The sequence below is a fragment of the Pinus tabuliformis genome, chromosome X, assembly GCF_031772625.1.
Source record: "Pinus tabuliformis cultivar Carrire ecotype Pingquan chromosome X, CPIR1, whole genome shotgun sequence".
Taxonomy (NCBI): Eukaryota; Viridiplantae; Streptophyta; class Pinopsida; order Pinales; family Pinaceae; genus Pinus; species Pinus tabuliformis.
The window spans coordinates 552,548,714-552,573,231 of record NC_142308.1 but is presented as its reverse complement, the minus strand read 5'-3'; the positions used below and the strand labels follow the sequence as shown (position 1 = coordinate 552,573,231).

The 24,518-nt window shown below is 43.9% G+C and overlaps 1 protein-coding gene across 2 annotated transcripts in view; it reads right to left on the bottom strand.

The window, feature by feature from the left end:
• LOC149141188 (glutamate NMDA receptor subunit epsilon-1, putative (DUF3598)) overlaps positions 1 to 24,518 on the bottom strand; it is a 155,781-nt gene that overhangs the window by 93,374 nt on the left and 37,889 nt on the right. The gene's annotated exons all lie outside the window — the stretch shown is intronic.

The following is a 24,518-nucleotide window of genomic DNA, read 5'->3' as shown; positions in this document are numbered from 1 at the left end:
TTTATTTTTTTTATAAAAAAACATAATTTTAAATATTTTAAACATAATTTTAAAGATTTTCATTCATGTTTCCAAACACACAGCATTATAATATAGATGGAAGACAACATATGATCAAAGTAGGCTCATGAACCAATCCATTATATCAAAATGGTACCCAATGGAAAATTGGCAATACATAGTCAACTGTCATACATGATCAAAGACTCAAAACAAAATACAAATAACCAAGGAGGCTAGAAATGGCCTCTACAACAAAAGTAAACTGTGATGGTGACCAGACTCCAATACTAGTACTACTGGCTAGTAGCTATTGCCAGAGGAGCCAAGATCATCTCGACCAATCTCTGGATCATCATCATCAGAGTCAGACAAGGGGCCCCATGCCTCCTCCTCATCATCATCGTCTCCAACTGCAACTGTAGAAGTGCTGCCAGTACCACTAGCAGGCTGTGCAGCAGATGCAAGCTGAGATAGAGTAGATATGCGGCTGCGCTTCTGTCGTGGCTGAGCAGAGGAAGCACCTACAACTGGAGTCCTACTCCTCGGAGTCCTTGCTGGCTGTGAGACTGACGCTGGTGGATCGGGATCTGCATTCAACTGAACAGGCTGAAGTTGATGTTCCAGACCCAGTTCAAGTTCATCAAGATCCTCATCAGGATCAAACTCTGGTGCACGACTCTCCACTACCCAATCTGATGTTGGATCAATGTCTTCCAACACAATGGGATCTGAATCAGGTCTTTTGTTCAGCAATTGGTTCCGTCTGAGCCGAAGGTTGTATTGGACAAAAACTAGATCATTCAACCGTTTTTGCTCCAAACGGTTTCTCTTCTTTGTGTGAATCCTCTCAAAGACAGACCAATTGCGCTCACACCCAGATGCACTGCAAGTTTGACTCAAAATACGAATTGCAAACTTTTGCAATTGAGGGCACTGGCCACCAAAGGCCTCCCACCATTGTGCTGCAAAAAACATAGGAGTGTAATGAATTATGAGTTAGATGAAGGCTGAAGCTCAACAAAATTACAAATTATATCTAACTTTCAAATTATAAATGATTTAACAAACTTTAGTCTTTAATAAAAAAAGTAAAACTATAAAACCATTAAGAAATTGAAAATTGAAATTTTTGTTTACCTGGCTCATCTGCTTCTCTTGCAATCTTTGCTAGGTTCTTCCCAAAGGTACCTGTTGCATTGCTGAAGGATGTGACCTGTTGATGTATCTGCAGTTGATCAGACTCCGATGGGATCATGCGTTCAATGCAATCAACCAGTCCATCTCTGACCTCCCCCCTCAAAGCTCCTGACTCCTTAGCTCTATAATGATACCGTGGGTTCAAAAAATACCCAGCTGCATGTATAGGGCGATGGAGTTGATTGTTCCATCTTTCATCAATGATTGCCCAAATGGGCCCATACTTCGCCACTCTATCCTTGTATGCTGTCTTTATTTGCTCCTTTGCTTGATCCATAGCCTCATAAATGAAGCCCATAGCCAACCTTTCCCCATCCACCAACCGCAACACCATAACTAGTGGCTCAGCAAGCTTCACAATCTCTGCTGCCTTTCTCCAAAAAGTTTCATCATGGACTTTCCTTTTCAATTCTCTGCCTTCTGGTTTGTTAGACCAATTGGTTTGATTCCATTCATCACTGGAAAACATCTTTTGCAAGTTTCTATGTTGGGAAAGCATAGATTGCAATGTCAAAAAATGTGTAGCAAATCTAGTGATGGCAGGCCTAATAATATCCTTGCCTCCAGTGTGTTTCCTCATGAGACTCAAAACCAGTGTATGATTGTAGATAAATTTTGTTATGCTTTTGGCATTATCTACAGTGTTTCTGACCCAATCTAGTTTTCCAATATCCTCAAGCATGAGGTCTATGCAATGTGCAGCGCATGGGGTCCAAAAGATGGTCTTGTGTTTTTCCTCTAACAGTTTACCAGCAAGAACATAGTTAGAGGCATTGTCTGTGATGATTTGAACAACATTAGCCACCCCCACCTCCTCAATAACCTCATCCAATAGCTGAAACAACAAGTGGCCATCTTTTACCTTATCAAATGCATCAACTAATTTTAAAAACATGGTTCCCTGTGGGCAGAAGACAAGAAATTTTATGATGGTACGGTTTCTTTGATCAGTCCATCCATCTGACATGATGGTACACCCTGTTCTTGCCCATGAGTCCCTGAACTCTTGCAAATACTCATTAATGGATTGAATTTCTTTCTGCAAACGAAACCCCCTTAGCTCTTGCATAGTAGGGCCTTTGAAGCCTTTTCCAGCAGCATGTATGGCATCAAACATAGGCTCATAATATGGTGAACGAGCAGCATTAAAGGGGATATCAGCATCATACCACCATCTAGCTATGTAGTCACAAACAGTCTCCCTCAATTCTTTCTTCCAATGGTCATCTAAAGTGGGCTGAATTTGACCTTTACTAACTTCAGGACCATGTGCATCTGATGGAGAGGAGGGAGTGAAATAACTTTTGATAGTCACATCACCCTTCATTCTACCCTTTCCCTTATCTTGAACAGAACCAAAAGAGGGAGGAACATAACGGAAAGGGTTGGATGCCTCAGTTTGAGGGATAGAGGAAGAACCCTCAAAATCATAGTGGGGGTTGGTAGCCATCATTCTTTGTATCTCCCTCTTCCTCCCAATCTCAGCCTGTATCTCTTGTTGCCTAGCCTTATCTTCTTTAAATTTTTCAAAGCTGGCCAACAAATTCTTTCTAATCTCCTCAATTTCATCAGAGGGACATGCGGTAATTTGGCCTTTAATCCCTGCCAAGTGTTGTTTCAGCCTATGAATCCCCCCAGGACCTGCCTTAATTTTCCTATGGCAAAACTTGCAACACATCTGACTATCAACCATTTCAACATATGCCCAAGCAGGATCTTTTGCTCTAGGTGCCATTTTTTGACTAGGAAAACAATCTGAAAATGAAAAAAAAAAAAAAAAATTGATTCAATGTTCATTTATTTGACAAAAAACACTCTCTAAGCTTTCTTGATATGCACCTAAAATTTACTAAGCAAAAACAGATTTGTAGAGGTGGAAAAAAATACCTCTAGGCACAAACTGCCTCCTCAAGCTTGCTCCAAAAATCAGCTCCTCAATGCTGCTCCAAATGGCTGCCCAAGAAGCTCCTCACTCCAGCTACAATGCTCCTCCAAGACTCCTCACTGCTGCTCCAAAACAAGCTCAAGAACTGCTCACTAATTCTCAAAGAAGACTCTCACTCAAATGCATAAGACTGCTGTGAGTGAATGAGAGCATTTGGCTGTCTTAAATAGGGTTTGGGAGGGGGAAATTGACCCCAAAAGCACTTAACAATTTACCATTACCCTTTGGAATCCATAAACTGATTTTAACTTTACCAAAAATCACAAAAAAAGTGAATAAATTTCATGTTTTACGCTGCCCAGCCGTCGTTTCATTGACTCGGCCGAGTCAATACGGACCCGGCCGGGTTGACCGAGTCAACTATGACTCGGCCGAGTCATTGGATGACTCGGCCGAGTCATAGTTGACTCGGTCAACCGAGCCGGGTTGCTGGCCAGGTCAAAGATTTTGGTAATGGCTCGGTTCGAAACGGCCGTTTCGGAGTTGACTCGACCGGGTTGTAAAACACTGCCACCGTCCCTCAAGTGTGAGCTCAGGGGTGGAATATATGCTACCTCAGATATCAACCACGCCATCCCTAAGCCTGTATCCGACAGCACATGCACCTACCAAGGGTCTCAACTAAAGAGTCTCCTCCCGGCTCATGGCACATGGTGTCTCATCCAACTGTCAGGGGTGAGCCTCCCATACCCTGGTGCCTGAATGGAGAGTGTCAAGGGGAAACAACCAAACACTCTGTGACTATAAGAAACACTGGAGGATGATGGGCGGGTATGTCCCAAACTGTATGATCAAAATTCCGCTGGAATGCCCAAGAGTGATCCTACACACAACATTCTTTCTGCCTCAGATCTGCTAATAACTCCCTCGAAGCCCTGTCTCCGCTAAGCATGGTGTCCCCAGATGCTCAACAATGTCCTCATCGATCCTAGGTGAGCTGCATCCAACGGTACACCTAATGCCCCTATCCATATGCCTCCTTGGAGGCAACACTCCAAGAACCCATTGCGCTACACCATGCGTCACTACACACTACCAAGCAACACCACATTCCTCGACATGCCACTGTATATTGCAAACTGTCTTTGTACACCACTGAATACCCCACGCTACAGCTATTCCATCCTATTACCGTCCTGTGTCCCGCTTATGTCACTGCATCGATCACTCCCCACATGTACTCAATGCGATGTGAGGCACTCCCCCATGCGTCTCCATGCCCATCTGCAGACCAATGCTCCATGCTAGATGCTCCTACCCATCCTCGAATGAGATGGTCTAAAGTTGTGTCCCTATGCATTGGCCCACACTTGACTGGTATCATCACCTCCATCGTCACATCATCGTACCCTCTAGTGAATGGATTTTCACTCCAAATCCTCCCTGAGGGATTCGAGAAGTGAATCTTCCTATGTGTCAACAATGATGCTACCCCTGCGTTGCTCCTTTGCATCCTTTGTGCCCCACACAAAAGTGAAGAATCCCCAACTCCATACAAGGCACCATCTGGTGGCCTGCCAATGCCACCTCCTCCGACAAACTCATGCCAGAGTGTGTTGATCACCCTATGATCTTGTGTACAAACGTTGTACCAATTCAACCTAAGAATCCTGTCCATAAACGGGTTGGCCATTAGGGCTGACCGAAACTCTCCTAGCGAAGGTGCACACTCTACTGCTAGGTCAACTATACCCTCTAGGTCGTAGTCAACTGGTATACCTAGGAAATGATAGGTGGTCCCTTCCGAATCCCAAGGCCAGTCAGGGCTTCCAGCATCCCACAGCCTGGAAACTCCTGTTGAGCTCCACCTGGGTCCACTACCATCTCCATAGCCCACTCCAGCGAGTACCAACTCAGAATCTCTCGCCACCTAACCCCAAGAGAGGGATCAAATGCATGAACTCCTGCACATAGAACAACCCCAACATGCGGGTGTTGCACGTTGTGCAACTCAGGTCGTCTCATCTCACTATCTTGGTCAATACATAAAATCTAACTAGGTAGCTCTGTCTCTCTCTGTCCAATGGGCCAAAGTAACCTAATAGTGTTGCCAGCCTCGTCTATGTATACCCAAAGAGCGCTGCTCTCACGCTCCAACGTGCACTCTAGCTGCACCAGTAGGGAATCCAACTGCTCCCCAACGTGAGTCAATTTGGCCGTGGACTCGGCACAAACTGCTCTCATGCCCTCCAACTCCTCGTTTTGTTGCAGAATAGCCTCATGCACTAATGCGACCTTCCTTTTTAATGCTAGAAGGTTGGCCTAAAACTAGTGGAACTGTTGTGGGAATCTATCGCATGTAAACTCGGTCACAGCTCCAGATACCTCAGCAATTGTTGGCATCTCGTCCATGGGTGGCTCCTCCTCAACAGATGGCTCTATGTGTGTAGGCTCTATCTTCTCCACCAAGGTGTCAACTGGGGCTATCAAAGAGGTCTCTAATAAAGGTGACTCCTGTGCCACACTGGGTATATCGATGTGCTCCTCACCATCTTGTGGGCTCTCAGCATCATGCTCAACCTCCTCCTCAGGCTCCTGATATCTAAAGCCAGGTCTCCACCAGCAAAAGCGCCCCCTGGTCTCACCCTCTAACTATCTCTGTCCTGCCTACTCCTTTTCAGAAGATCTAGTGCCCTGATCTGGTTGACTTTCCCCACATGATGTAGATGGTTGCACCCCCACGGCCTGCTCACCTCTAACGTCTCTGTTGTAAGGGTGAGGATGGGTTTGGTCTATCACCCTCCTCAACTGGACCAACCGCTCATCATCCCAATGAATTCTACCCCAGAATTTCTACATACTGGATTTCCCTTGAGCCATGGGTTTGTCTCTAGTTTCACCTGTCACTGTGCACTCATACCCAAAGCTTCCATGATCTTTTGGCTAGTTTCCCACAGTTGGGCCAAGATCATGCTCTGATACCATTGTAATGTTCCAAACTAGGAAAAATAGTGCTATGCAAAGCAAACAATAAAAACAACACCATAAAATTGAAACATTCAATGCACACCCATAAAAAGTCCAGGAATAACCAACAACTGAGCCATTTTATTATAATCTGGGAGAAAAGTACAATAATGTGGAAGTGGTGCACCTGGGCTTGCCTCAATGGCAAGCATGATCAAGCCCAGGTGGTAATATGTCAAGCCCAGATGGCACAAATAACTGCTACAATGATGCCCTGCACTGCCCTTGTGAAACTGTGTTGTCTGTTGCAAAGATGTTGTTGGAAACCCCACCTCTGGTGCTCAGAAAATTACAGGAAATTAACCCTGGTCTCTCCACCAAATACCCAAATAACGCATGAAGGAATTGACCAAATGTTGACCTCGGAATTTTGGCCCAAATTCCCCTTAACTCCTCTAGTTGTTGGCTAAATTGGGACCCCTATTTGACCCCTTAGATCTGCCCAGAAAATTCTATAAAATTAGGAGTGTGATCCTTGCCCAAAACCCAGAAAGGGTTTCCCTTGGTTCCAACCTTCAAAAATTGACCCTTCACAGCTTGCCCCTCCTCCAATTTCGAATTTTGTTGTTGTGACAAATCATGTCAATCTCTGCTCTCCCAACTCCAGCAATCCTCCTCAAATGGCCCTCCAAATGATCTCCCAGCTCCAAATTCTCTCGGATGGTGTTGCCCCAAAGAATCTCACTCCAGTGACTGTGCAGTCATGGAGGAGATGACGCAATCCTGCGTGTGATGAAATGAGAGTTGCATGTAGGATGGCCCTCTTGCCTGTAGCCACCCTCTATACTCCTGAAAATGATGAAGGATGCTCATCTCTCCCCAACTTCCCAGAGTCGCTCATGTTGTGACTGCTCAATCCCTGCACTCTTGTTACTCCCCCTGCTGCCAATACTCGACTTACAGCTGTTGTAACTCGTCTCCCTGCTGCTGCTACGAACTGAGATGAAGAAGAACTCCCTTCTAGGGCTGGCACTCGAAGTCCACCGAAGCAAGGGTTGAGATCTCCGCTCAGAGACACTCGTGTGCTAAACAGCACAGTAACCCGGCTAAGCAGCTCGAGCAACTAAGATTGAGTTCAATATGTCAAAAGATAAGATGTTGAAATGAGGAGAGTTGCCTTCCTTATATAGATTTCGTGGAGCACTTTTCCCTCCATTTTCCCTCCATCGTGGGTCCCTCACTTAACCATCGATTTCCCCTCCATGCAAATCGAACTAGGGAATGTGTATTCTCCTAGTGTGGGTGGCCCCCACATACAAATTAACCACATAGAAATAACTTCTACTAATTCTAGCCTCTTAATAAAATTGAATGGGCCCCATCACCTCCTAAATCGACCCCAAAATGCAGAAATTAATCCTGTTCCAAAATAATTTAGGAAGGGACATTACACTCCGTCACCTGGAAAGAAATTCCTCCGACCTCTACTCGTTGTCCATCAAAACCCTGGGAAAATCTTCAGGCCACTTCATCATGAAAATCGGTGCAACGCTTGAAGAATTCTTCCCATCCGGCCTATCGAAACTTTTGTTGGATCTCCGGGTAGATCTTAAGAAGATCAAGCCCTTTGGCTCGCTCTGGTTCAACTTTCCACTTTTTCCCATTGCTCTTTCACAGCGTAACGAACACGCAAAAGCAAGGGATCAGGATTCGATCCTTGATCTCCAATGAGCAACTCAACAGAGCAAAAGTTTTTAGCATAGAAGATAACAATAATCATAACTGAAATGGGTGATTTTCTATATGGGGTAATTTATTAAAGAACGTCCTACTATGTACTATGATAATTGACTCACAGTAGATATCAAAGGATTTAACCCTTCAATCATGAAAATTAAACCCACATACCTCTTCAGCGGCGGAAACGATACTTGCAGCACGTGATCTCTCTTTTCAGATTTAACAGAGTATGTTTGAGAATGATTACCCTTTTTGTTGATGTGGAATATGTTAGCGCAATTCAAAATAAAGATTTGAATTTCGTCACTTTGGCGTTGATACCTTGGTTGTCATGAAATCTTTTTCGTCTGCAATTTCAAACACCCAATAACGTTGACACTCCCATTGTCAGCATATTTTTTAATTTTTTTCCCAAAATTACAATAGCACTGATAGTCCCATCACCAGCGTGTTTCCCTGTTTATTACAAATTTATCGTTGATACTGCAATTGTCAGCATTTAAAAATTTTCAAACTTAATCAAATGTAATAACACTAGGAACTAGGTAATGGCCATGACGATAGGGGTAGAGCTCATGTTGGCTTTTGCCTGCGTGCTAAATTTATATGTCCCGGACATATTTTGCATTTTGTGATACATTTCCTGTTTAGAGTATCCAATTTATGCTTTTTACTTACTTTTTAGCTACATCAACCTCTGAGGCATCGTTCCAGGCCCGACCCAAAGTGTGGATAAGGGGAGGGGGGAGCTAACTCCTTATGGACCCAACGGACAAATGTGGACCCAGATGGGAAATATGTGAAAAGGGGTTATAATGAGCGGAGGGGAGTGATATATGTGCTATCAAGAAGTAGTACCACGCAACCAAAATCAGGATTTCCCATGTAGTGCCATTCCTAAAGCTAGTAGCCCATAAAGGAGATCCCACAGGACTAGAATACAAGATTAACCACCAAGTTGGACAGGGGGACAAGAGTACAAACCAAGCTCATTCTTTCTATCGAATCCTTCCACTAATCCATGCCCAGAAGTGTCCATGACAAGTAAGCAAAAATACCCAACTATGTGATGAAAGTCGTACCTTCGACGTTGGAAGGCCCACCTTCAAACATACGATCATGAAAGATGGGCGAGGATGCATAATGGTTGGCTCAAGTGGCGGAGATGGTGGCACATCGAGCTATCTGGGGGCTACGAGGGGCTGCTAGTTGTCGACTGAAGATAATCTAGGAGGAAAAAATCTCCTATGATTGTTGCCCAATGGGTGAGGAGACTTGAGATAGACTGTGATCCTCACCATTTAGGTAAGTGGTATCCTGCTCAAGTGATGGGATGCAAGCGTTCTACCACTGACTCTTGAATGTCAAGATGGGAAGATCAGCAGACAATAGGATAGAGTGTGATCCTTACCTCTCACGGTAAGTCATATCCTACCTATTATCGATCGGATATATAGGGTAGCAAATTAATCTCCCCTATTGTCCGTGGATATAACATGGAAGCCGAAGCTCCCATGTGATGATTTTTCTTGTTTAGATCGAAACATCATTATTCAACTGATGGTGAAAGGAACGATATGTGATCTAATGGATGTCTTGTTGATGCAGCTGAGATGAAGGTCATGGAAATTGACCTAGAGACCCATAAGGTTTGAAGGATCTAATTGATCTCCCCTACTGTCGGTTGTGGATTATTCTTTTTATATGAGACAAGATGAGACATGATGTAGCGATGATGTACTTCCGAGATGAGACTTATGATGTTGATGGAAATTCCTCCCTAGTTGAGAGGGAGTGTTGAAATTTGGACAGCTATGGGATGAATTTCCCATAGAAACCCAACTGCCTCAACAAAAGACCCGAAGAAGAATTCAAATTAAATATTGTTTATTAATGTGTGGGCTCTCGCCCTGTTATTATATGTTGTGTCAAAACCCTATTAAAAAGCAAATTCGAAATATATATTTCCCTCCAGGAATTCAAATCGGCCTCATATTTTGGTTGAGTCGGTTGCCCCAAAGGATGTATCCCCTCAGATATTGAATCAACTATTAAAACCCTATCAATATGCCTCATTTGGATATGATACATGATTCATATACATCTCTCTATAGTTTGTATGCCTCGTAATATTTCAGTGAAGGCTGGCAGCAAAACTACAGGGACATGAAAGTACTTTCTCTAGCTACAATTTGGGGATCTTTGAGGCTCCTTATGGTTCGCATCTAAAGCTCCTTATGGCTCACACCTGTGGCTGGATGGTCTCGCATACTCTGTGGTTGGTAGTGTCTCGCATTACCCTATGGCATGATCTCAAATATATTTGCAGTATACTCTCGCATTTGTATAACTCTGTGGCTTGCTCCATTCACAGTGACATCACAATACAATGACTCCCATACATATCAGGCTCACTATTCACAGTAACTCGCTAAGATAGATCGCTTATTATCTATGGCTCACTTTTGTTCCTGAGCTCGAACTTACAATGGATCAGTGGTTCACTTACATTCCTGTACACTCATACTCAATCTGCATTCATATCAATTGGTGGCTTGAATTCTCTGAAACGGTATCTCTGCAATCCGCATTCAATGGGTTGAATTCATCTAATTGAGATTCGTCCTATGATAATTCACATTATGATTCATATCATCCATATATTTGTGTGACATGTTTTCACATATCTCACTATGGATCGCATATGCATTCGTCATTAGTTTTCTGTTGAGAAAGGCTCGCATCTATTTTTATGAGTTCTATTTCAATCTCTGTGGACAATGATAGCTACCAATAGTGCCCTTGCTCTAAGGATATACGATAGTGTACAATGATGTATGATATGGCAACAACAATACAAATATATATATATATAGCAGTGACCCTTGTTATGGCAAATCATCTTGAGTATGATTATGACATGGATATGGCAGTGAACTAGTTGTTATGGCAGTAACTCTAATATGACAATTGACTTTGACATCACAGTGACTGTCTTTGCATGACAGTGATAGTGAAAGTGACAATGATCTTTGATATGTCAGTGAACTCAGCATGCACTCGACAGTGACCTTGATACATATATGGCAGCAAACTTGATATAGACCTAAACATGACAGTGACCTACAGGGACCTGGATACTTAAATGACAGAACAGTGATCTATATGTTTGTCAGTTACTTTGTTGTATGGCAGAGTCCTTGAATGAATGACATGACAGAGATAATGTATGGTAGTGACTTTGTTTGCATGACAATGATCATTGAAGACAGTGGTAACTTTCTCTTGATAACAATAACCTTAATCCATGACAGTGATGACAGTGCATCCATGATAGAGATGGCAGTGCCTATGATAATGATGCTTGGGGCCATGATAGAAATACACATGACAGTAATGATGATAGTGATGATATTAATGACACTTACTGAAGTGACATGGATAATGCTATTTGAGACAGTGATATGATAGCAGCTCTCTTGGACATGTTTGATTATCAGTTCACAAATGAAGTTGTGAACTGACTTGGTTTGGCCCTAGGAGATCTGATGTGATTGTATATCTCATTCTCATTATACTTTGTATCTCAACTGGACAATTGATAAACATCTAATAGAAGAAGAATTTGGTTGGGATTTCCCCCTTGTGGGGTTTTTCCCTGGTCTCTGACCTAAATCACGGTGTCTCTATTTGTGCATGCTTTTCTTTTGTTGTTATTTATTGTTCCACTGCATTGATGTTCTCTATACATAATTGCTAATGTTTAAACTTTATATGATGTTATGGGGTGAATGTGATGTAAACTATTAAAATTATTTGAAAATGCAATTATCTACAACAGAGAATAGTCTAGCCCTATAAAATTTAACACAACCACCATATATTCACTACACTAGATGCAAACTCTCCACATCCCCCTGGATCGGTTTAAAATGGGTTTGCATATACTTTAGGTGAAGGTCAAGCACCAATAGGACCAATTAGATAAGATATGTGAACTGAGTGTTTGACTCAATTTGACAAGAGGCCCAAGAAACATTAGGATTTCTAAGACTCTCCTACTGGTCATTGTTACACACAACGTGTGGGTAGTGTATATAGGCGAAAATCTTTCTCCTAGATGGTCCTTTGTTGATTTTGGGTAGCATCGGATGTGCTCTAGCCTTGAAAATTGGTGGAGAGGCTAAAGCACATGAGATCTCCAAGACCAAGAAATGGTTTGCGCAGATTCTAACCAGTTTGGGAGATATTAAAATAATTGATATTTTTAATGGAGTTCCTAAGTCTAAACTTAGGAAAAATAAAATATTAAGGGGTATTAATATAAAATTGGGTTAAAAGGTTCCAAAAGTCATGGATCAAGCCAAATCTAATCTTAGCCGTTGATTAGAGATTTAATCTCGGTCGTTGATGGACCAACGAAAAAAGTATAAGAAAAGGCTTGAGGGTCAGTGAGAGAACATACTGAGGGAGACCAGTCAATTCGATTTCTGGAGCGGGGTTAGCTGAGAAATTCGAACTAGTGGTCTGGAGCGCTGTAGGAGGCAGCAAGTACGAAACAGAGAGTCGGGAACAGCGCAGAGATTGGAGAGGCTGACGCAAAGCCTCTCAGGGAGACGCATACGCAACAGACTGCGCAATCACTGGAGGGCCTACTGGTGACACAGAGAGGCCCAGTGCTGATGCAGAGAGGCAGAGGCTGACGCAGAGGGTCTGGGAGCTACGCAGAGGTCAGCCAAGCTGACGCTGAGACTTGGAGAAGTGCTGAAGAATTTTCTCTCTATTGGGTAAGCCAGTTTGGCACCCGATTGTATTGAAGAATTGTTGAATAATAAAATCCTCCATTGCTACACCGTTTTCCCACATTGGGTTTTTCCAGGGACTGATTGTCCAAAATATTTGTGTCGATGTGTTAATTCTTGTGCATGTTTTTGTTTCTATATTATGATGTGATATTTGCAGCAGAATTTATTTTAATGTTTACTGAAGGATTTTCATAAATAACTTATTGGGAAATAATTAGGTAAAATAAATAAGTTGTTGCAGTGATAGAAATTTCACATGGTATCAGAGCAAGTAATCAGAGACAAGAATGGAAAATCAATTATGGGTCGATACCATGATGCAGAGGCATCTACATCAGGAGACTCACACAGATTTTCAGAAAATTGCACAAGAGAAAGTGATTTTGATTTCTCTATGTTGGCTTCCAAGTTGGAAGAAATGGCTTGTGTGACTAGCTCTGCATCATCAGAGGTATGGTATATAGACAGTGGGGCCTCTTGGCATATGACGGGAATCCGGGAATGTTTCTCAGATTATCGGGAGGAGAAGATGAACTTTCAGATCACCATGGGGAACAAGGCAAAATGTACTCCAGTAGGGAGGGGTACCATAGTTTTTCAAACAGAAACGGGAGAGCGGTTTCGTGCTACCAATGTGCTGCATGTACTAGGATTGGGGATGAACTTACTTTCCGTGTCGCAACTTCAAGGCAAAGACTATGACATTTTCTTCATTAAGGAGAAAGTATATGTCAAACACTTGAGCTGGAAAAAGAAAGTGCAGATCGGGATCAAAAGTAACAGGTTGTACAGACTACAACTAGAATCACCAATGGCACTAATAGGCAGTCATGGAGACAAGGATTTGAACGAACTATGGCATAGAAGAATGGGACATTTGCACCATGGGACTCTAAGAATTCTCAGGAGCACTATAACAGGAGTTCCGGATCTTAGTACGGAACGAGTGTTGAAGTTTCTAAGTCTACCAGTTAGAAACCCTCCATGCACTTTATCTGATTTATTCCTACCTACTTGTTCTGTTACTTAACAAGTTATTTACAATGTAAATACTGAAAATAAACACTAGTGCATGCTCAACATATTACAAATCAACAACTGAAGGAAACAAAAACAATCACACCAAATGACACTGTTATTTTTGGACCAATGTCCCTGGAAAAACCCAATGTGGGAAAACCGGTGCAACTATCTGAGGGTTTTCTTATTAAGCAATATCAAAGTACAATCTGGGTGCCAAATCTGGCCTACCCAATAGAGAATTTCCTTGGCAGTAATACCTCTCAGTTTGAGACAAATTTCTCGGCTAAAACCCCGGGTAATCCTTCTGACAGCTCCTCAGCTCCAATCTGCCCCAAAAACCCTAGCGTCTGCCTTTCTGGACTCAATCAGCCCCTCTCTGCCCAGCGCTGGCCCTACGTCACCCTGAATGGGTCTGCGTCAGCCTTAGGAGGCCTTGCGTTAGCCTTCTGGCCCTCTGCGTCAACAACACTGGCCTCTCTAAAGCTCTGCGCAGCTCCCGGCTACCTCTCCGTGGCTTTGCATGAGCCCTAGCTGCTACTGCGTCACTCTCTCTGGCTCCTGCGCTGATCTCCCGGCACTATCTCTGCCTCTGTGTCTCTCTGTACTCAATGCCCTCAGCTGCAACTCTAATCACTAATTCTATCTCTCTTAGCAAACCCCGCTCTAGAGAATAGAATGACTAATCACTCTGGTGTATTCTCCAAGTGACCTTCAAGCCCCCTCTTATATTTTTCTTGTTGACATATCAACGGCCGAGATTAAATCCCTAATTAACGGCCGAGATTAAGTCCCTAATTAACGGCCAAGATTAGATCTGGCTTGATCCATGTCTTTTGGACCTTTCTAACACAGTTTCATATTAATTCACATTAATATTTTAATTTCCCTAAGTGACTCCATTAAAAATATTAATTATTTTAATATCTCCTGAACTGTTTAGAATCTACCCAAACCCTTTCTGGGTATTGGAGATCTCATGTGCCCCAACCTCTCCACCAAATTTCGTGGCTAGAGCACATCCGATGCTACCCCAAATCAACACTCCCTCTTAGCGAGAACTATGCTCTAGCAATACTCCTCACTAAGTATTACTCTAATTATCTGACATTGGTCCCTGTGCTAATGCTAGGCCTGCTGCCCACCATCCTCTGCACTGTGGTATCCTATATTGTTGCCCATGGTTCTGCCACTGCCACTGCTACATCTGTACGATAGCTCCCTCTACATCCGTGTTGTTGTTGGTCCTTTCTCCCAACACTGCAACTCCTCTCATCATGTTGCATCATGCTGCCCACTGCTGCACTGCAACTCAATTACTGAGAAGTAAGTAACTGATCTCCCAACTCTGACCTCCCTATTGGGCTAGAGACCCTCACTGATGCTGAAGCTCCCTCTGCCGCTGACAAGTGCTCCCTCTCTAACCTTTGCGCTACTGCAACAACTCCCTGCATCTTGCACCGTTGCACCCCTCTCTGTGCCATCCTGCATTGGTGCAACACTCCTATGCCTCTCGCACTGCTGCAGCCTGCTAGCCTCACGCTGTCTTGGGACTTCTACACTGTAGCTCTCTCTGTCGCTCCATCCGCATTTGTCTCTACACACATCAGCCAGTCCTGCTACTCCTCTTCGGGGCTCCCGTAACAAGGTCTAATCCAAGAGGTTGGGTACCTCGAGGATCTTGCCCCTCATCGCCTGTAGTCCGCCTAACTACAGCTCGATGTCTCCCAACTTCCGCTCAAGTGGTGCATGTGCACTCATGGCACAGTCATCGTCTGTCAACACTTCCTTCTCTGCCCTTGCTGGCATTGCCTTAGTCTCGGAAGACTTTCCCTTACTCTTCTTCCTTGGACATTGGGTCGCATAATGACCCAGCTCCCCACAATGGAAGCACTTGATCTTGCAGAGATCCTTCTTCTTCCGCTTTTCCTGTTTTCCCTCAAATGCTAGGGCAACATCTTCCTCCTCCTGTTTGAATTTGATCCCCTTGCTGCTGCTACCCATCTTTGACTGTTGTTTGATCTCTTCCTGGCGAAGAGCGGCCCACATCTCATCCCAAGGTGGAAGTGTCCCTCTGCCCAGTATACTCTAGACAAATACCTTCCAGTCTTCTGAGACAACATTCAAGGTTGTCCTCACCATCAATTCCTGATCTGGCGTGGCTTCTATAGCAGACAACTGATCTCGGATCTCATTCAGTACACCGAGGAAGGTGTCAATCAGTTCTCCCTTCTTCATCTGATACGACCTCAACTGATTCTCTAGTAACATTCTTCTCTGCACAAAAGTATGTTGGTAAAATTTCTTGTGGGCCTCCCACATCTCATATGTCGTTTCCTTCTCGGCAATGTGTGGTACTACATGGTCCTTGACCCGGTCAAGAATGATGCTCTTGGCCCTCGCCATTGCCTCCTCGTACTTGTCGTTATCATTTGGGTCGACTAAGATAGCTATAACCTTTAAGGCGAAGATCTTGACACGATTTCTGTCAAGTACGGATAAGATTTTGGTCTTCCAGACTACGAAGTTCGACGCTCCGTCCTGTCTGTCCTAGTCTCTTACTCCGTGTAGTGCCATGATGCTCTTCTACTTCCCTCTTGGAAGTCCTCGATCTGACTCCCTCTGAGTCTCGATTTCCCTCCTGGAAATCCCTCTGCCGATGTCGAGATGCCCCCTACTCTAATCGTTTGTGCAACCGCACCACTGATCCGGGTTTCTCGGCTACAAACCCTCAGTAGCAACTCCCTCCTCTTGGCCTTGCCCTATCAAGTACTATTTTGATTACAGTACCTCACCAGCTCCACTCTGCAATGTTCCCACAGCCTTCTAAACCCCAGCACCCTGAAGGTGAGAGCTCCTAGGCTCTGTGCAATCTCGGCACCGGCCGGCGGCAACCCGGCCTCCTCAACCAACTGCGTCAGCTCTCCTAGCTTCTGCGTGAGGCTCCCTTTGCCTTCCTTAGCCTCTGCGCTGCCTCTTCCTGGCTCACCCTTGATGACGCAGGCACTGCGTCACCCTTCCCTTGTTGTTGCTCTGCTAGAAACAACTTATGTCACCTCGAGACAGTTGTTTTCTGTTGCTATTGCTCCGCTCGGCTGATGTCCTCAATCCTCCTGTGATCTGCAATCACGCTCTGATACCATGTTGAAGTTTCTAAATCTACCAGTTAGAAACCCTCCATGCACTTTATCTGATTTATTCCTACCTACTTGTTCTATTACTTAACAAGTTATTTACAATGTAAACACTGAAAATAAACACTAGTGCATGCTCAACATATTACAGATCAACAACTAAAGGAAACAGAAACAATCACACCAAATGACACCATTATTTTTGGACCAATGTCCCCAGAAAAACCCAATGTGGGAAAACCGGTGCAGCGATCTGAGGGTTTTCTTATTAAGCAATATCAGAGTACAATCTGGGTGCCAAATCCGGCCTACCCAACAGAGAATTTCCTTGGCAATAATACCTCTCAGTTTGAGACAAATTTCCTGGCTGAAACCCCGAATAATCCTTCTGGCAACTCCTCAACTCCAATCTGCCCCAGAAACCCCAGCATCTGCCTTTCTGGACTGCATCAGCCCCTCTCTGCCCAGCGCTGGCCCTGCGTCAGCCTTCTGGCCCTCTGCGTCAGCAACGCTGGCCTCTCTGAAGCTCTATGCAAAAAAAAGAATAGGACTATTGTAGAAGCAGCTAGGGCCATGATGTATGATCATGATATGCCAAAATTCTTGTGGGCAGAAGCATGCAACACAGCAATCTATGTTCAGAATAGAACTCCTCATCGGGCATTGGGCAAGATTACTCTAGAGAAAGTCTTCACAGAGAAGACACCTGAAATCAATCATTTCAGGATATTTGGGAGCTTAGCATATTGCCGCATACCCGAAGAAAAGAGGAAGAAGCTAGATCAAACTGCAAAGAAAGGATATCTAATGGGATATAGCGAGAACGCTAAGGCATACAGAATCTATCTTCCAAGGAGCAAGAAGGTAGTAGTTCGACGAGATGTGAAGTTCATGGAGGACAGGGCCTTCAAAAATCTCGAGAAATGTCTTCCGAGGAGTAGTCAAAAGAGGAACCGTTGGTCAAACCTCTTCAACCAACGGAAGAAAAGAATTCTTCCTCGGGTCAGGAAGAATCACATGATGAGGAGGAGCTAACAGAAGCACCTACTGGCAGAGGAAGAACACGCAGGGAACTTCGTCAAATTCTGCGAGATGCAAAGGACTTCATTGGTGCACCAAGGAACAATAAGAGGAAGCGAAAACAGCCAGATAGATATCAGGCATTAGTAGCTCAGGATGGGGAACCTGCCAACTTTCAGGAGGCAGCTCAACATCAAGTTTGGTTGGATGCGATGGTAGAGAAGTACAACTCCATAATGGTAAACGATATCTGGGAGGTAGTACCAAGGCCTCAAGACAGATCAGTGGTAGGTTCAAGATGGATCTACAAGATCAAATACGCTGCAGACAGCAGTGTTGAGAAATACAAAACCAGGTTTGTGGCTAAGGGGTATGCTCAGAAGGAAGGAATTGACTACGAAGAGACCTTCGCCCCAGTAGCCAGGTATACATCTATTAGAACCGTGATATTTCTTGCAGCACAAATGGGGTGGGAGATCCATCAGATGGATGTCAAAACGGCACTTCTGAACGGAGTGATAGAAGAAGAGGTATACATTGAACAACCAGAGGGCTTTGAGACACATGAGAAGAAGTCTCATGTATGCAAATTGAAGAAAGCCTTGTATGGTCAGAAACAGGCACCTAGAGCATGGTATGGTCGAATCAATGGCTACTTGCAAAAAATGGGATTTGTCAAGAGTGACGCAAATCCAAATCTCTACTATCTAGTTGTAGAGAATGAGCCTCTAATCTTAGTATTATATGTGGATGATCTCTTCCTGACAGGATCATCCAGGCTCATCGGGGACTGCAAGAAGAATCTAGCCACAGAATTCGACATGAAGGATTTGGGTCGAATGCATTATTTCCAGGGTTTGGAAGTTTGGCAGCAAAAGGGAGAGATATGCTACAGAAATCCTGAAGAGATTTAGGATGGAGGACTGTAGACCCATGGCTACTCCAATGATCACCAACTGGAAGAAGATTGATGCATCAGAAAACAAGGATGTTGATCCCACCTTATACAAGAAACTCATAAGGTCCCTGATGTATTTGGTCAACACCAGGCCAAACATTTGCTACGTTGTGAACACCCTCAATCAGTTCATGGTGGAGTTGAAGAGGGCACACTGGGCAGCAGCAAAACATGTTCTCAGATATTTACATGGAACAGTTGATTATGGACTCTTGTACACCAGGAGTAAGGATATCAGATTGACTGGATTTACTGACGCAGATTGGGCAGGAAGTTCAGTGGATCGGAAAAGTACCTCTGGGTACTGTTTCAACATTGGATCAGGAATGACCCCCTGGGGCAGTACGAAACAGAAATCTGTGGCTTTGAGCTCAGCAGAGGGAGAATATATGGTCGCAAACACAGCTTCGTGTGAGACCATATGGCTTAGAAAACTGCTTGTGAAACTATTCAGAAGAAAGATGGAGGCGACTAGGATCATGTGTGATAATCAGAGTTGCATCAAGCTCTCTGAGAATCCAGTGTTTCACGATCGGTCAAAGCATATTGATACCCGATGTCACTTTGTCAGAGACTATGTCCAACGAGGAGTTGTACAGTTGAGCTATATTCCTACAGGAGAACAGGTGGCAGACATCCTTACCAAGGCCCTTGGAAGAACCAAGTTTGATTATTTCAGGGAGAAGATGGGGATGATAAAGAATCCATTTCAATAGCAGAAATGGGTATGATGTTGCAATGCAGTAGCAGTCAGCAGTAGCACAATGCAACATGATGAGGAGTTTGTAGTGTTGGGAAGAAGGACCAGCAGCAGCACAAATGCAGAGGGAGCTACAGTACAGATGTAGCAGTGGCAGTGATAGAGCCATGGTCAGCAGTGTAGAGGATGATGGGCAGGGAGGCTTAGCATCAGCACAGGTGTCGATGTCGTATGATCAGAGTAATGCTCAGTGTAGAGTATTACTAGAGCACAGTCCTCGCTAAGAGAGAGTGTTGATTTGGGGTAGCATCGGATGTACTCTAGCCTTGAAAACTGGTGGAGAGGCTAAAGCACATGAGATCTCCAAGACCAAGAAATGGTTTGGGCAAATTCTAACCGATTTGGGAGATATTAAAATAATTAATATTTTTAATGGAGTTCCTAAGTCTAAACTTAGGAAAAATAAAATATTAATGGGCATTTATATAAAACTGGGTTAGAAGGTTCCAAAAGTCATGGATCAAGCCAAATCTAATCTTAGCCGTTGATTAGAGATTTAATCTCGGCTGTTGATGGACCAACAAGAAAAGTATAAGAAGAGGCTTGAGGGTCAATGGGAGAACATACTAAGGGAGACCAGTCAGTTCGATTTCTGGAGCGGGGTTAGCTGAGAAATTCGAACTAGTGGTTTGGAGAGCAACAGGAAGCAGCAAGTACGGAACAGAGAGTCGGGAACAGCACCAGGGGAACAGTGTAGAGGTTGGAGAGGCAGACGCAGCAAACTACGCAGTCACTAGAGGGCTTGCGTGGGTGACATAGAGAGGCCCAGTGTTGACGCAAAGAGGCAGGGGCTGACGCAGAGGGTCTAGGAGTTACGCAGAGGTCAGCCAGGCTGACGCTGAGACTGGGAGAAGCGCTGAAGAATTTTCTCTCTGTTGGGTAAGCCAGTTTGGCACCTTGTTGTACTGAAAAATTGTTGAATAATAAAATCCTTGCTACACTAGTTTTCCCACATTGGGTTTTTCGGAGGACTTACTGTCCAAATATTTGTGTCGATGTGTTAATTCTGTGCATGTGTTTGTTTCTATATTATGATGTTGTATCTACAGCAAAAATTATTTTAATTTTTACTGAAGGATTTTCATAAATAACTTATTGGTAAATTAGGTCAAATAAATAAGTTGTTGCAGTGATAGAATTTTCACATCCTCAGCCAGCAGCCCCTTGCAGCCCCCAAATAGCTCGATGTGCCATTTTCTCTGCCACCTGAGCTAGCCATGTGGTCCCTCAACCACTTGTCATGAATGTATGTTTAAAGGTGGGCCTTTCGAACCCAAAGGTATAGCTTTTCATTGGTATAGTTGAGTAATTTTTCTTACTTGTCATGGGCACTTTTGGGCATGGATTAGTGGGGAGATTGGGTGAAAAGAGTGGGTTAGGCTTGTATTATTGTCTCCATTGCCCGATTTCGTGGTTACCCTTGTATCCTAGTCCCGTGGGATCTCCTTTATTGACCTTTGGGTTTTTAGGTTGGCACTACATGGGAAATCTCAATTTTGGTTGCGTGGTCCTGCTTCCCGTACCACCTGCATAATTCCCCTTCCACTCATTTCAACCCCATTCATTTATTTTCCCATCCAGATCCACATAGGGTTAGCCTCCCCTCCCCCTTGTCCACACTTTGGGTCGGGCTTGGAACAATGCCCTGGAGGTTGATGCAACTAAAAAGAAAAGAAAAAGCATAATTTGGCCACTCTCAACAGGAAATGTACCACAAAATGCAAAAGATGGTCGAGACATACAAATTTAGCATGTGGGCAAAAGGCAAACATGAGCTCTACCCCTTACCCATGGCCATCACCCTGGTTCCTATGGGCCCTAGATGAGCCCTCTCTATCAGTAAGGAACCCATGATTGTCCAAACCCCTGGTGGGCAATGAACCGCCCCACCTTAAGGGGGTATTCACTGCTACATCTCACACATCATGCTCTCCATCCCCTGGAGCCTTGAGCAGTTATGAAGAAAAATCAATAAAAGGCAAAAGGCATATGAAGGAGGGTGGAAAAACAAAGGTCGGGGTAACTCATGTACCACGATTTGCTCCCTCCTACACCTATATACCCAAGTGTGGGCTTCCCTTGTTATAGCTACCCAATGTACCTTGACATGTGGTCTGGATGTTTCCCCTAATCCCCACTCCATTCCATCATTATATCATTTGCCACCTACCTCTTGAAGGATGTACTATGGACATGTCACCCCCTTTAGAGGTTGAAACCACCTAATAGGGTCCTTGGCTAACCCCCTATTGAGCTTGGAGACACTTGTACATACCAAAGCCCACTATGGAAGGGCATGCCACCATGAAGTGCCCCACTAGTTCCATGACTTGTAAGCTCTTTTACTTGATTATTCTAAATATTTGTTGTATTGGAGGGAAAGGGGATGCATTGGATCTTATGCAGGATTGCCGGTAGATTTCCATTTGTGGTTTGGTCTCCCTATACGGGGTCCTAGCCCTCCAAAGGGCCACATTGGCACTTGTAGGGTGAGCGTTGAGAACCATGGGTCTCCACCATAGCCGAGAATACTTCATGGATCCCCAACAGCGCTCGTTGATTGCTCTTATTCCATCTTTTGGATGAGGATGATGCACATGATTCACCATGCCCAGTCGGCTCCCCAGATGCACCATACACTTGGCAGATATTCCAGGTTCCAGAGGATTGTCCTCGCTGCAGAGGCAGGGCTTATGCATCATTCCAGCCCTTACAGATGGTCTACAGGTGCTTCTGATCCATTTGGAGACCCATGAGGATGACGTTGTGCCCCCACACCCACTTGGGAGCACCACGGGTTTATGCTTGGAAAACAAGAGGCCAACCCCTCGTCCACTATGTTGGGAGTCCATTTCCTCATCATGGCACCCTTTGAACTTCATTAGGCCTCCTCAAAAGCCCAATGGCTCACTCAGTTTATCATTCGACCCTCTTGAGAGGCTTATTCATGTATTATTGAGCTATTTGGTGGGATTGTCACCAAAAGTTAGTGTTATTATGCACATTATTTTATTCTAGGGGCTAAATTAGGCCTAATTAGCTAAATCGAATTCATTAGGAAGTGTATAAATAGAAGTGTGATGGAATCATTTGATCATCATCACTTGGTTTTGGACTTGTATCTCTTTAGAGAACTTCGCTATCCTTCTTGGAGGACAAAATTTTGGAGCATGGAATGAATTTTGATGTTTGGATCATTTTCTCATGTCTTGGAGCTTCTTGATTGGAAAATTTTTGGATGGTTGGATATATTCTTATACATGTAAGTGCAATTTAATGTTATTCTTTCTTTATTTTGTCACATACATTGTTGCTGGGAATTTCGCTATACTAGGGCTTAATTACTGCATCCATTATTGCGAAGTTGTGGAAATTTTGTTTCTAGATAGTGTTGCTTCATGTATGGGCCATGTATAATGAATGAATGTTCCTAGGGATATTTCATTGTTGAAATTTATCTTGATAAGCCATCTATTTTGCAAAACGAAGTGTAAAGTCTTTGAAGTTACTTTTCTTCTGCCCTAATGCTAAGCAAAGTTGTCTTTAAGGCCTCCTTGACCTAGAAAATCAAATCCAAATTCATAATCATTCTTGACTCCAATCTCCCCAAAGGATTAGGCACTGGTCCACCATAGGTGATCACCCTAAAACCCTAAACTTTTCCCCTCTTCCTTTCTTTTCTAGGCCTAGTTCATATAGGTGACCTAGGGCATCATTTTTCCCGAGGATCCCTCCACCAAAAAAGTTTGATCTTGAGGCTAGAGCTGCGTTGGAGTTTCTCCTAGGTGCCCTCCAATTTTGAGACAATTTCAACAGTCAGTTTCCGAGATAACTCAAGCCCTAGCTCAAAGATCGTTTCTAGCCTATGGTCTCCTTTGACTAGTAGCCTCAAGGGATCATTGTGTCATCTTTCATTGAAAATTCTTTCTTTGATCCCCTTCTTCTCCCTGATTAGGTCAAGCCCATCATTGGTTGCTAAACCCTATCCCCTTGACCTAACCTAGGGTCCACTTGGTCCCGTGTGGTCCCATTTCCTATCAAAGTTAGTTCTCCAAAGACCACTTGGGAAACCAAGTTCCATAAGGACTTTGAGGATTAGGAAGCTCCTTTGCAAGTCATATTCCCTAAACCTAGCCCTCAAGTCCTCATCAATCCCTCCTAGAGAACCCTACACCTTGCTTACAAAGCAAGCAAGCCCTAATTTTGAGTTTCTCCTAGGAAAGGGTCATTGGAATCACTTCCTATCCATTTCATTGATCTACTCTTCATAGGTGATTCCCTATATACCGGGTCTCCTCCCATCGATGAAAGTCCGTAAAGAGTAGGGAGCCTTAGCTGAGGTGACAGTGGGCTAAAGCTCCATTGTTGCCCTTGACCTAGTAGGAGCCCTATAGGATCCCTTCCTAGGCCCCCTGCTAGTTTGAGAGGTAACATTTTTGGCATCGTTGTTAAGGAATAGGTCTACCTCCCTAGTGAATTACTGAGGAATTGATTCATTGACGACAATCTAAATATTCCTCTGGCGACTCCATTCATTGTCAAAACCCTAGTTTACTTGAAGGTGACAATATTCCTCCTTTAACTAGGGTTGCTACAAAAAGGAGAGAACGAACTCCATCACCTGTTGGAACCGCCCTTCTCCCATAATTTGAAAGGTCGGTGAACCTACCCCAAAGATGGAATCTACCTCTAGCACTGACCCAAAACAAGACCAACCCAAGATGACCAAAAGTGAAAGACATTTGGTTAGTGTCTTTGCCCCCTTGAAGTTGAGTGATGATCCCAAACCATTACCTGAAAAATATAATAGATGGTTGCCCAAATTCAATGGCAATGCTACCAAAAGTGTCCGTGACTTTGTTGAAAATTTATCCTAATGGAAGATAGAACTTATTTCTCCTTCAACCCCTGCACTAGCCCAGAAATTCTGTTGCTGCAGATTGGAAAGGAACTGGAGTTTGACCCCCCCAGAGTGCTTAGCAAAATTCCTGTCTCTCTTTGGTGAAATCAAGCTACTCTTGAGAAACTC